General features: G+C 38.3%; 1 protein-coding gene across 4 annotated transcripts in view; it reads left to right on the top strand.

Moving 5' to 3' along the window:
• Positions 1-10,489, top strand: part of Dlc1 (DLC1 Rho GTPase activating protein) — a 441,479-nt gene that overhangs the window by 253,080 nt on the left and 177,910 nt on the right. The window lies entirely within an intron of this gene.

Here is a 10,489-nt window from a genome sequence, read left to right as displayed (position 1 = left end):
CCCCGCACCCACTCTGTGCCCCCACAACCTTATGTCCCTCCCCCCGCACGGGATCTGATACCCTCTTCAGGCCACCTGCATACACATTCACACACACACACACACACACACACACACACACACACACGCACGCTTTAAATTTTAATGTAAAATCTTTCCCCCAAAACCTACAAGATAATAAAATGTTACACACAATTCATTTTTTACATAAGAATACTTTCACCTTTCTTCTCTAGGCAAAAGTAATTCTCCTCTGTTAGCCATTGGCTCTATCAAGTTTCTCTCCTTGGAATTTTGTCAACTTTTAAAAAGTAAAATACTACTAAAATATTAATAAATACACTACTGATGCTATGATTTATTGAATGCCCATTATGTGGTTCTGAGACTATGTGGTTTTAAATTTTTATTTTAAATTCTAAACAGCAAAATATGTGACTCTCTTGCTTCACAGCCAACATTTCTTGTACCTCTCCATGCTTTAAAACATCTCAGTTCTGGCCATCTCCAGCTGCTTGTATATGAATGATCAGAATTAATAAGATGCTAGCCTGGTCTCCATAGTGAATCTAGGCCAGTTTGTGGCTACAGAGAGAACCTGTCTCAAAAAAACCCAAAAAGTATAATATTTCATATAATTTTTAACATTCCTGTCCACATAGCTTTGCTCCTGCAGTTAACTTTCTCAAAACTGGGGTCCTGTGATCTCCACCAAATCACCTTCTGTCCTGATGGGACAGCTGGAGTGCCACATAAAGCCTTCTATGATTGTTCTACCCTGTCCACACAGACAACTTTTCTGCTGCTCATCTTATCTGCGACATCTGAAAGGAGCAGCTGGAAACCTTGCTAACCTGATCCATAGCCAGAGTCAGCTGACTGGGGTGGGTGGAGTGGGATTGGAAACATATGCAATCCAAGGCCAGAGAAAGCACTACTGACCAATCTTCCCTCTGTTCTCCCCTCCTCCTTCCTTCTTTTCTTCTTCCTTTCCTCCCTTCTTCTCTTTCTCCTTCCCTGTCTCTTATTTAAATTATGAGCCAAAAAGACAGTCTGCCTGGGGCAAGTGCTTTAGCTGTAATTCACTTAGATTGTAAGGAGGAGCAGCAGAGCGGATGTTCTCAGAGAGGAGCAGGATTCCAAAGCTAGACCACCAAGATAGAAAAGTGAGAGGAAACAAACTAGAGAGAAATAGCCAGAGAAAGGGCAGGGTTTATCCCTGGTAACCCTGGGTAGCAGCTCCAATTCTCAAGAGGCTGCTGTTCCACAGTGGCAGAACCTGTCTGGATCTTTGCTTGCTTTACCCTCTTTTAGTTGTAATGAATATGATTGCATTCTTTGCAACTGAATGATTAGACATCCATCCCTGAGTTCCTATGAGTACACAGCTGTGGTTTGTGTTTCCCCAAATGGTCGGCTACTTACTTCTCTATGAAGTTTTGCATCATTCTCTACTTCTGATGTACAGACTTTGTCTCCCTAAATACATCTTAAATAGCCTCAATAAAGAACCAGTTCATATTTTTCTATTTATTTGCTTCATATCACAAGGTCTACCACTATTTAAGTATGAGGTGAATGCTCAATAAAATTAGAGTTTTTCACACTGATACTGATTTCGTAAGCCACAGAACCATATTTTACTTCAAAATTATTTCAGCCCATAGAATATTTTCCCATTCCACCCCTTTCAGCCACATTCACCAAAATCAGTAGTACCATACCTTGTATTTATAAGATTTGCAGATTTTCTTTTACCTTTGTAACAAATGAATTATGTCTCTTTAAAATCACTTAATTTTATTCCAGGACACCACCTCATTATCAATTCCAATTTCAATTTGATTAAAGTGCCACTGTCCTTGATAACTTTATATTTTCAGTACTGTATTCATATTTCAGTACTGTATTCATATTTCCTCATTTATTTTAAATACCTATTAGCTATTTAAAGCTATCAGTAAGATATCAGTTAGCAATAGCTAACATTGTAAGTCCAAAAGAGGGAGTAATATAAACACTGTAAATATAATTAAATATGTTTATCTATAAACATTATAAGCAAAAAGTCTTGAAGTGATCCTTGATAAATATTTGTGAATATAGAATTTCAAGAAAAAAATATGGATTTGTTTAGACATATTCCATGACATTTTTCTGATGATATAATATGAATTAGAATGGGAGGCATTTCTTTGATGTTTATTCATTATCACGTTTTGGCTTTGTTTTTAACACAGGATTTGAAGATGTAGTCCAGGCTACTCTCACACTTGGAAGCCTCAGCCTCCCAAGTGCTAGGATTACAGGCACGGACCACTAACACCAACTATGATGTGTGTGTGTATGTGTGTGTGTGTATGTATGTGTGTGTGTGTATGTATGTGTGTGTGTGTATGTATGTGTGTGTGTGTATGTATGTGTGTGTGTGTATGTATGTGTGTGTGTGTATGTATGTGTGTGTGTGTATGTATGTGTGTGTGTGTATGTATGTGTGTGTGTGTATGTATGTGTGTGTGTGTATGTATGTGTGTGTGTGTATGTATGTGTGTGTGTGTGTGTGTGTGTGTGTGTGTGTTATGTGTTCTTATGTGTGCATGTATACATGTAGAGTTCAACACACACACACACACGTGCTGGGATTACAGCTTTTACGTGAGTGCTGGGATCCAAATTCAGGTCTCTGTGCTTAATGGCAAGCACTTTATGAAATGAACCATGTCCCAGTCCTTCTGTGACTTTTCATTGCTATCTCTAAAATATCTAATGGCTGTCTTCCAACTGAAATGATGAAGACAGGAGCTTCCTTTGTTGTAAAACAAGATTGTCCAAGTGACCCAGATGGCATAAGAGTTTTCTTATTTTTTGACTTCAGTGAATCATGGAAACAACTTAGCACTGTAATAAAACATTCATTATTTTATACTGTTGTTAAGCACCAAATTGTAGGCCCTGAAATAAAAGAGGGGTCGCTGAGGCTGGGGATGTAGCTCTGTTGATAGAGGTTTCACCTAGTATGCATGAAGCTCAGGGGCTCAAACTTGGGAATGTATATGTGTGGTAAATCCATAATCCCAGCAATACTAGGAAGATGGAGGCAGAAGGACCAGAAGTTCAAGGTTATCTTCAACTTCATATTGAGTACAAGGCCAGCCATGGCTATATGAAAACTTGTCTCAATTAAAAAATAGGGTGTCATCTCAGTGTGATTTGAGAGCCTCACTCTAAGATGGGACTCATCATTCTGCAGCTATTAGAAGCCATTTTCCCAGATGGTCCCTAGCAACAGAGCATAAACAAATCCCCTTCATTTTAACTTGCATCCCTCACATGGCCTTTCTGTGATGCAAACAAGAAGACAGTGGGACCCAGACATTCTAAATGTCCTTCCAAGTGGAGATGCTTGGATACTGACACAAATACCTCCAGGCCCCACAAAAGCATTCCCACTTAAAATGGGCTCCCACTTTTTAAGGCTCACTTCAGAACACAGATACGCTGACATTTTCCTGCAGGAAACAGTATATACCATTGCAGCAAAGTAGGCTTAGTTCAGCTACAGACAGAAGTGAGCAAGAAACTCTCCTTGCACTATCTCCCTGGGAGAACTTGACTGAGCCACACTGGTGGCGCTGATCCATAGAAAGAGCTGCACATCTGGAAACTCTTGGCTGCATCTGTGGTAGACTTGCAACCTCCTGTTCTCTCTCCATCATTTCCCATGACTTCAGTTTACCTCGCTATTGTTTTCTTTAGTGAAATTATTTATCCCTTAGTGTTTCAAGTTTTGTTTTGGTTTTGTTTCATTTTGTTTTCAAGAGGTAGGTGTACATGAGACTTCCTCACCATATTTTTGTGGTGCACTCATATTTAACTTATTTGTACCTTTCAGTGTCTACACGAATGATACAGATGGCAAAAAGCACAAATATCTGATTGACTTTACAGAATGATATTTTAGAAATCCCTTAGGTAAATACAATGCTTTGACATTCATTTTAATTGGTTTAAATGTTTGCTTTGAATCCTGCAATTTGAGAGTTTTATTTCATTTCAAATAATATTAAATGTCACAAAGCAAAAATAAGGTTACATATTAGTTTCACAGTATTTACTGGTATCCTATATAATTAAGAAAATGGGGACTGGAGAGATGGTTCTGCAATTAAGAGCACTTGCTGCTCTCCCAGAGGACCCAGATTTGGTTCCCAGCAGCCACATGGTGGCTAACAACCATCTGTAACTCCAGTTCCAGGGGGTCTGACACACTCTTCTGGCCTCTATGGGCACTGAATGCTAGATACACTTGGATACATGAGGCAAAACATGCATACACATAAAATAAAAATAAATAAAAAACAAATCTTAAAAAAAGAAAAGAAAATGCTTGTCACCTCTCTTAACTCACTTGGCATTGGCCTTTAGTTTGTCTTTTCCTCTCTGTCATTTTGATTTCTCTTACGAATCTTATCTACCAGAAGATATGTCTGCATAGGCTCCTGCCCCAGCCACTCAGCCAAGCTGCAGCCACCTCCTTGGACTTCGGTCCAGAAATCCTCACATTCACAGAAATCCCCCCATTTGTTCCATGTCAGTGTCCCCACCAATGCCTTTACCTTTCCTTAAAGTTTCATGTTGTTCCACCTCTCAATTTCCATATTTACCTATTCTTTGAACTGCCTCAGGATTGCCACTACTTAAAATTAAGTATGTTTTTCTGAACCTTCAAACTCTATAAATAAGTATATCATACAGGGCTTAGTCCTCTACAGCCTTTATTATCATTATTACAGTATATTTTCTCTTTTACCTAGTGAAACACATGTTCAATTTATCTTTGAGTAGCTTACACATAAAAACCACTCAATAATTATTTGATTAAGAGGAAAATGGTAGCTTTCATTTCAAAAAAGGACTATTCTTCAATGCAATATTTGTAAAAGGACATGTCCTAACATTGTAGAATATTTATTTTAAAAGCCAGATTGCTGGAAAGCTCCTGGCCTGCAAGGTCAGAATTTCTTGGGCCAAGTCACAAATATTAATACATTATCCAGAGAAGTCTTACCAACACTAAAGGATTAAGTAAGAATCACTCGTAATACCAGAGGTCACTTCCCTCCTTTTCACCACAAGCACATAATCTCAATTTTTACTTAAAACAGTATTCTATAACAGAATCCTAAGGATTAAGACAAATTATCATGATTCTGATTCTGCTGAAAGATTGGGGCTGGAGAGATGGCTCAGTGGTTAAGAGCACTAACCTGCTCTTGCAGAGGTCCCAGGTTCAAATCCCACCACCCACATGGCAGCTAACAACTGTCTATAACTCCAGTTCCAGGGGATCCAACAGCAGAAGAGTCTGACCTCCCTGAGCATTATATGACACAGGTCCACTCACATCCATGCAGGCAATGCACTTATGCACATAAAAATAAAAATAAATAAAACTTTAAAAAGAAAGATCACATTTTATTACATACAAGAAAAAATATATCTACATCTCCTTATTGCGTTTGACTTATAAAGCTTTGTAACACAGCACCCTCAAGGGTGAGAGAAAAGGTTAGGTACATATATACAAGTTGACAGAACAGACAAGACTTATCTTTGGTCAATTTACTCATTATTCAATCTCTGAAAGACAACCACCTTTTAAAGTACTAGTAGTATTTCCTTAGATGACTTGGTGGGTTAGGGAAGGATAGGCTATGGGATGAGAAAGCTGGTCCACCGATAACACTCACTAAGTAGATGCTGGTTCCTGCTTCATATGGAAGTTTCTCTACGGCCCTGTACATCACCCTCATCTTTCACAGCTAAACCTCATTCAATCCTGAAACAGCCCAGAGAGTATTAATGAGCACCACTACAGCAGGAATTCTGGTCTCTGTAAGATGAGGGGTATCTGGGATGAAAGAATATTAGACTCTGTGGAGTAGAACTGCTAGGCAAGATGGTGAAAGATTGAACACCTCAGAGACAAAGAAGAGGTTACAGGACTGAAGATAAGCAGAAAGGAGTGGGAAAGTGACATCCTAGAAACAGCTCAGTGACACATCAAAATCACTACCTAAAAACGGATATGTGTGGCATAATAACTTTAGGAAGATACAGCCTTTAGTTTCCCCTTTGTGAATCCTGTGATTCCTGCCCCAGTTGCTCCAAGTTCAGCCAAATATTAGCCCTTCTGTTCTCTCTGCTTCCCACTTCCTCTTCCCTCCACTTGAAGTCGTGATAAAGGGAGAACACATTGGGAACAAGTGATGTTGCTATGTGCTGCCTTCCTGCCTCCCCGTTTAGTTGTCTCAGGATTTCCTTTCTCTAGATCTTGGGAGCACGTCCTTTGAGTGTACAGACAGCCTGCTGAGCAAGATAAGTGGTAACCACTAAACAGCAAGATTCTCAAGGTACTCATTTAGCTGAGGGAGAGGTCACCAGGGCTGGAGTTGTCCACAGAGGTGGGGGTAGGGGGAAGCCTCGAAACTGCAAAGGAAGATCTGAGGCATTTCTAGGGAAGAAAATGTTGGCAAGGTGGGAATGTACAAGTTCGATGATGCAATTGTGCAGCTGGCCAGCTGGAGCCCAGAGCCTGTGTTTGGAGAAAAAGAATAGGGAAAAAAAATGGGATAATTCCAAACTCCAACAGGCCTTAGAGAGTCATTATAATGTTTACTAAGAATGCTAAATCTCATAATCAGTGGTATTACCCCAACTGCAAAGTCTAGCTATCCTCATTCTTAACTCTTTAACAGTAAAAGAATAAATTGAAAGAGAAATAGTTCATTTTAAATTCGTATGTTTCCATACCAGAAAAAATTTGATAACAATTACAACCGTTATTTATGAAGGACTTTAATACTGTCGCAGGAGATTAAATGACTGAGCAAAGTTTTTAAAAACTGAGTTATGCTTTTGCTCTGAGTGATGGGCTTTTGAAACTGACTTCTACTTTGTTATAACACAACCATTGTTTTGATTATAAATAGCAAACGACATCATTAAAATAAAGAAAAGATAACATGAGTTTAGAGAACTAAAGCAAACAGCTGCTTCTAAAGATGTCTAATGTTCCAACTGATTTCAGAGCAAATAATCCTCTTAAGAAATGCTATTTCTTACAGCATAGCTGCATTAAAAGAAGTCTACTTTTAAACAAGGACTTTACACTTAAATGGTGAGACTCTTTTGCTCCCTGCTACCACCTAGTCTTTGTTTTTCTTTGAATATTTTAGTTTTCAGAGTTTTGCATCACTGACAAACTACTCTTGGTGCCAGATGTGAACAACTCACTCATTATGCGTGAAATTCCAAAGGCAAAAATACTTCCATTTCCTTTAGAGGCTGTTTTTCCTTTTCCCAGTTGAAATATTGGTAATACTTATAGCATTTCCATGTAAACAGCAAGAAATGTGTAAATAGCATTTGTGTAATTCTGAGTGTGTTAGTCCTTTTCTACAACAAAGTCGTCAAATATTTGACTTACTGATTTGGCTCACATTTTGGGCAGCTGTACATGGTCAATCGTTGCTTTAGGTCTGTGGTAGCATGTGGTTGGGGGAGCAGAGAGTGGAGCACAACTGTCTCTACAACAATCTAGGGAGCACAGAAAGAAGGGGAGGGGGACTGAATCCCACAGTCTGCTGCAAGGCATATTTCTTGGGACCAAAGACCTTCTGCTTCACCGCCACCTCCTAAAGGACTGACCACCTCCCAATAGTGCGACTCTGGTGACCAGTCCTTTACCACATGGCCTTGGTGGGATATTCAGCATCCCAAGTATAGCACAGAGGCCGATTAAAACCTTCACAAAATTGTGTTTGCTGCTATCACTGGCTCTTGAGACTTTATACATATACTTCAGAACAGATCAATTTCTTTTTCACCAGGGCTATTTTAAAATACAATGGCAACAAGTTAGTATAAAGATAAAATTGAGAAAAAAAAATTGAAAGTAAGGTTGTATTTACCATTAGACTCAAATACCATGAAAACTGTTAAAGTAATTTTAAAAGTTTCTAAATAATTCCTCTCAGTTTCTCTGCTCCCCTCTGACAGCTGCCTAGTTCCTGACCAGCGGCACCAAAGAGACAGAGAGCACAAAGCCCAGGACAAGAAGGAATGGGAAGACAGGGCCAGGGTTCTCACTCAAGTTCAACAGCCTTAGGAAAGACACCCAGGCTTCAAATTTGTTTAACAGCTACCTTATTTTTTACATCTACTAATAAGGGGGTTCCACCTGCCTCCCAAAAAATGTTTTCAGAAGGTACACTTGATAGAAATCTCCTCTGTCCTCACCTCTGTCCCCTCTTGGACATCCCTTGCTCAGCCTGCACTGGGGACCCTCTCCTCCCCTACGTTTGCAGGCTCTTGCTTCCTGTGCAGTTCTAAGGGAGGCAAACAAGCACAGAAGCCTCTCTTCCTTTTCCAGGGCCCTTTTCTTTTTCTCCCTCTGACTCCTCTTTTTCTTTCTGTCTTGTCTTTCTTTACCTCTTGGCATGTTAATCAGAAGACTAGAGGTTTCACTTTTTTTTTTATGTGTTTTTCTTATTTAAAATATTTAAAATTATGTTTTCTTATTTAAAATACTTAAAAGACATTTTTGGATTACTTTTTATCAGAAAGTGACTGTGAGAGTTGCAGGACTTTTCTTGCTACTGTTCACAAATGCCTGTTCGCTTTAGTATTTTTTTTTATTATTTTTATTTTATGTGTATGAGTGTACTGTCTGCATGTGAGTGCATCCGTGTTGTGTCATGAAATGCTGCAGAGGTCAGAAGAAGGCTTCGGATTCCCCCAGAACTGGAGTTAAGGATAGTTCACAGCCGCCGTGTGCGTGCTGGGACTCGAACCTGGGTCATCTGCAAGAGCAGTCAGTGCTCTTAACTGCTGAGCCATCTCTCCAGCCCCTTAAGTATTTTTAAGGTTCTACCCTGTACTTTGAAATAATGTATGTCATACAACCTAACACAATATATAATAATAACCTATCTATTAAGTTGAATTGTTTTCATTCTATGATAGTGCGTGAATTGGTACTCATCGTTGCTCAATACGAAACGAATCTTTCAAGATGCTATTCAAGATTTTAAGACATGGCAGTATCTGAAGTGCTTTATTATAAAATAATTTGATCCAAGTATCACATCACCGTGGACTATGTACACATCCAGGCCAGCTCGTTCTAGTAGCAACTTCCTCCTCAGTGAGAGAAGGACCATCCCTACCTACCCACCTCTGTATGAAGGTGAACATTTGGCTTTTATAGTTACCTGGTTCTGGAGGTTGGTTTTTGTTAGAGAATTTTTAACAATATTGAACTATAAACTTTTCGGTTTTGCTTTTTTTGTTGTTTTGATTTTTTGTTATTGTTGTTGTTGTTTGTTTATTTGTCTTTTTAAGACAGTGTCTCACTGTAGCACAGCTGGCCTGGAACTCAATATGTAGACCAGGTTGACCTTGATCTCACTGAGATTCCTCTGCCTCCCAAGTGATGGGATTAAAGGCGTGTGCCAACACACCTGCAATATTAAAGTTTAAACACTAAGATTCTAGTCTTAATTCTGTCATTTTCAAATAGTCTATGAAATGCTTACTCATAAAATTCATCAATTTTCTTTTTTCTCTTTCTTTGAAGAGTTACTTTATTAACTAGAGATAATAACATCCATTTGTTTTATTTATATTGCAAATGTTTCCTTGGTTTATCTTTTTTTTAATTCATCAGCCCACAAAGCACAACTTTTGTGCACATATTTGCATAAGATTACCCTATACCACTGACTTTGGCACTTTTATAACTCATGCACCATGTGGTTAATGACACCTCATTCTTACCCAACCCCAGCTTTCTGCAGTCATTCTGTAAGTCTCTTTTACTATAATAATGTTTTTTGTATAATTGTCTACAAATAAGAGGAAGTGCTTGATATTCTCATGTTTTTACATAAATATGTATTTTTACTTCTCTTGGGTAATATATTAGAATGTAATTAGTTCATCATGGTATATTTATATATATATACATATACACACACAGTATTTTGTCAAATTATCTCGAAGTTTTATATATACATATGTATATGTATATATAAAACTTCTAAATTATTTCCAAGATAGTTGAACCATTTTCCATTCCCATCAGCAATGTATAAAAATTTCATTTGCTCCACATGCTCGCTAACATTTGCTGTGGTCAGTCTTTTTCATTTTAATGGCAGTGTAACTCACATAATTTTATTTTGCTTTCCTCTAATGACTAATGTGGCCAAGTATTCTTCTTGTACTTACTGAATTCATTATCCTAATTTTGTGAAGTGACAGTTCAATCTTTTTGCTCATTTGATGGAACATGGTCAGAAGACTTCTCCAAATCTTAGGATTTATTCCTGCATTAGATGTATATCTCATGGTTCATTTAAAGTTCATGTTTATTTAAGGTATGAGGTAAGGGTCAAGGTTTTTTTTTTCTATTCAGTTACCCAAT

This window comes from Nannospalax galili, unplaced genomic scaffold (assembly GCF_000622305.1).
Source record: "Nannospalax galili isolate Female #2095 unplaced genomic scaffold, S.galili_v1.0 scaffold1282, whole genome shotgun sequence".
In the NCBI taxonomy this organism is placed as follows: domain Eukaryota; kingdom Metazoa; phylum Chordata; class Mammalia; order Rodentia; family Spalacidae; genus Nannospalax; species Nannospalax galili.
The sequence above is the reverse complement of the archived record's forward strand: the minus strand, read 5'-3'. Positions and strand labels throughout refer to the sequence as shown.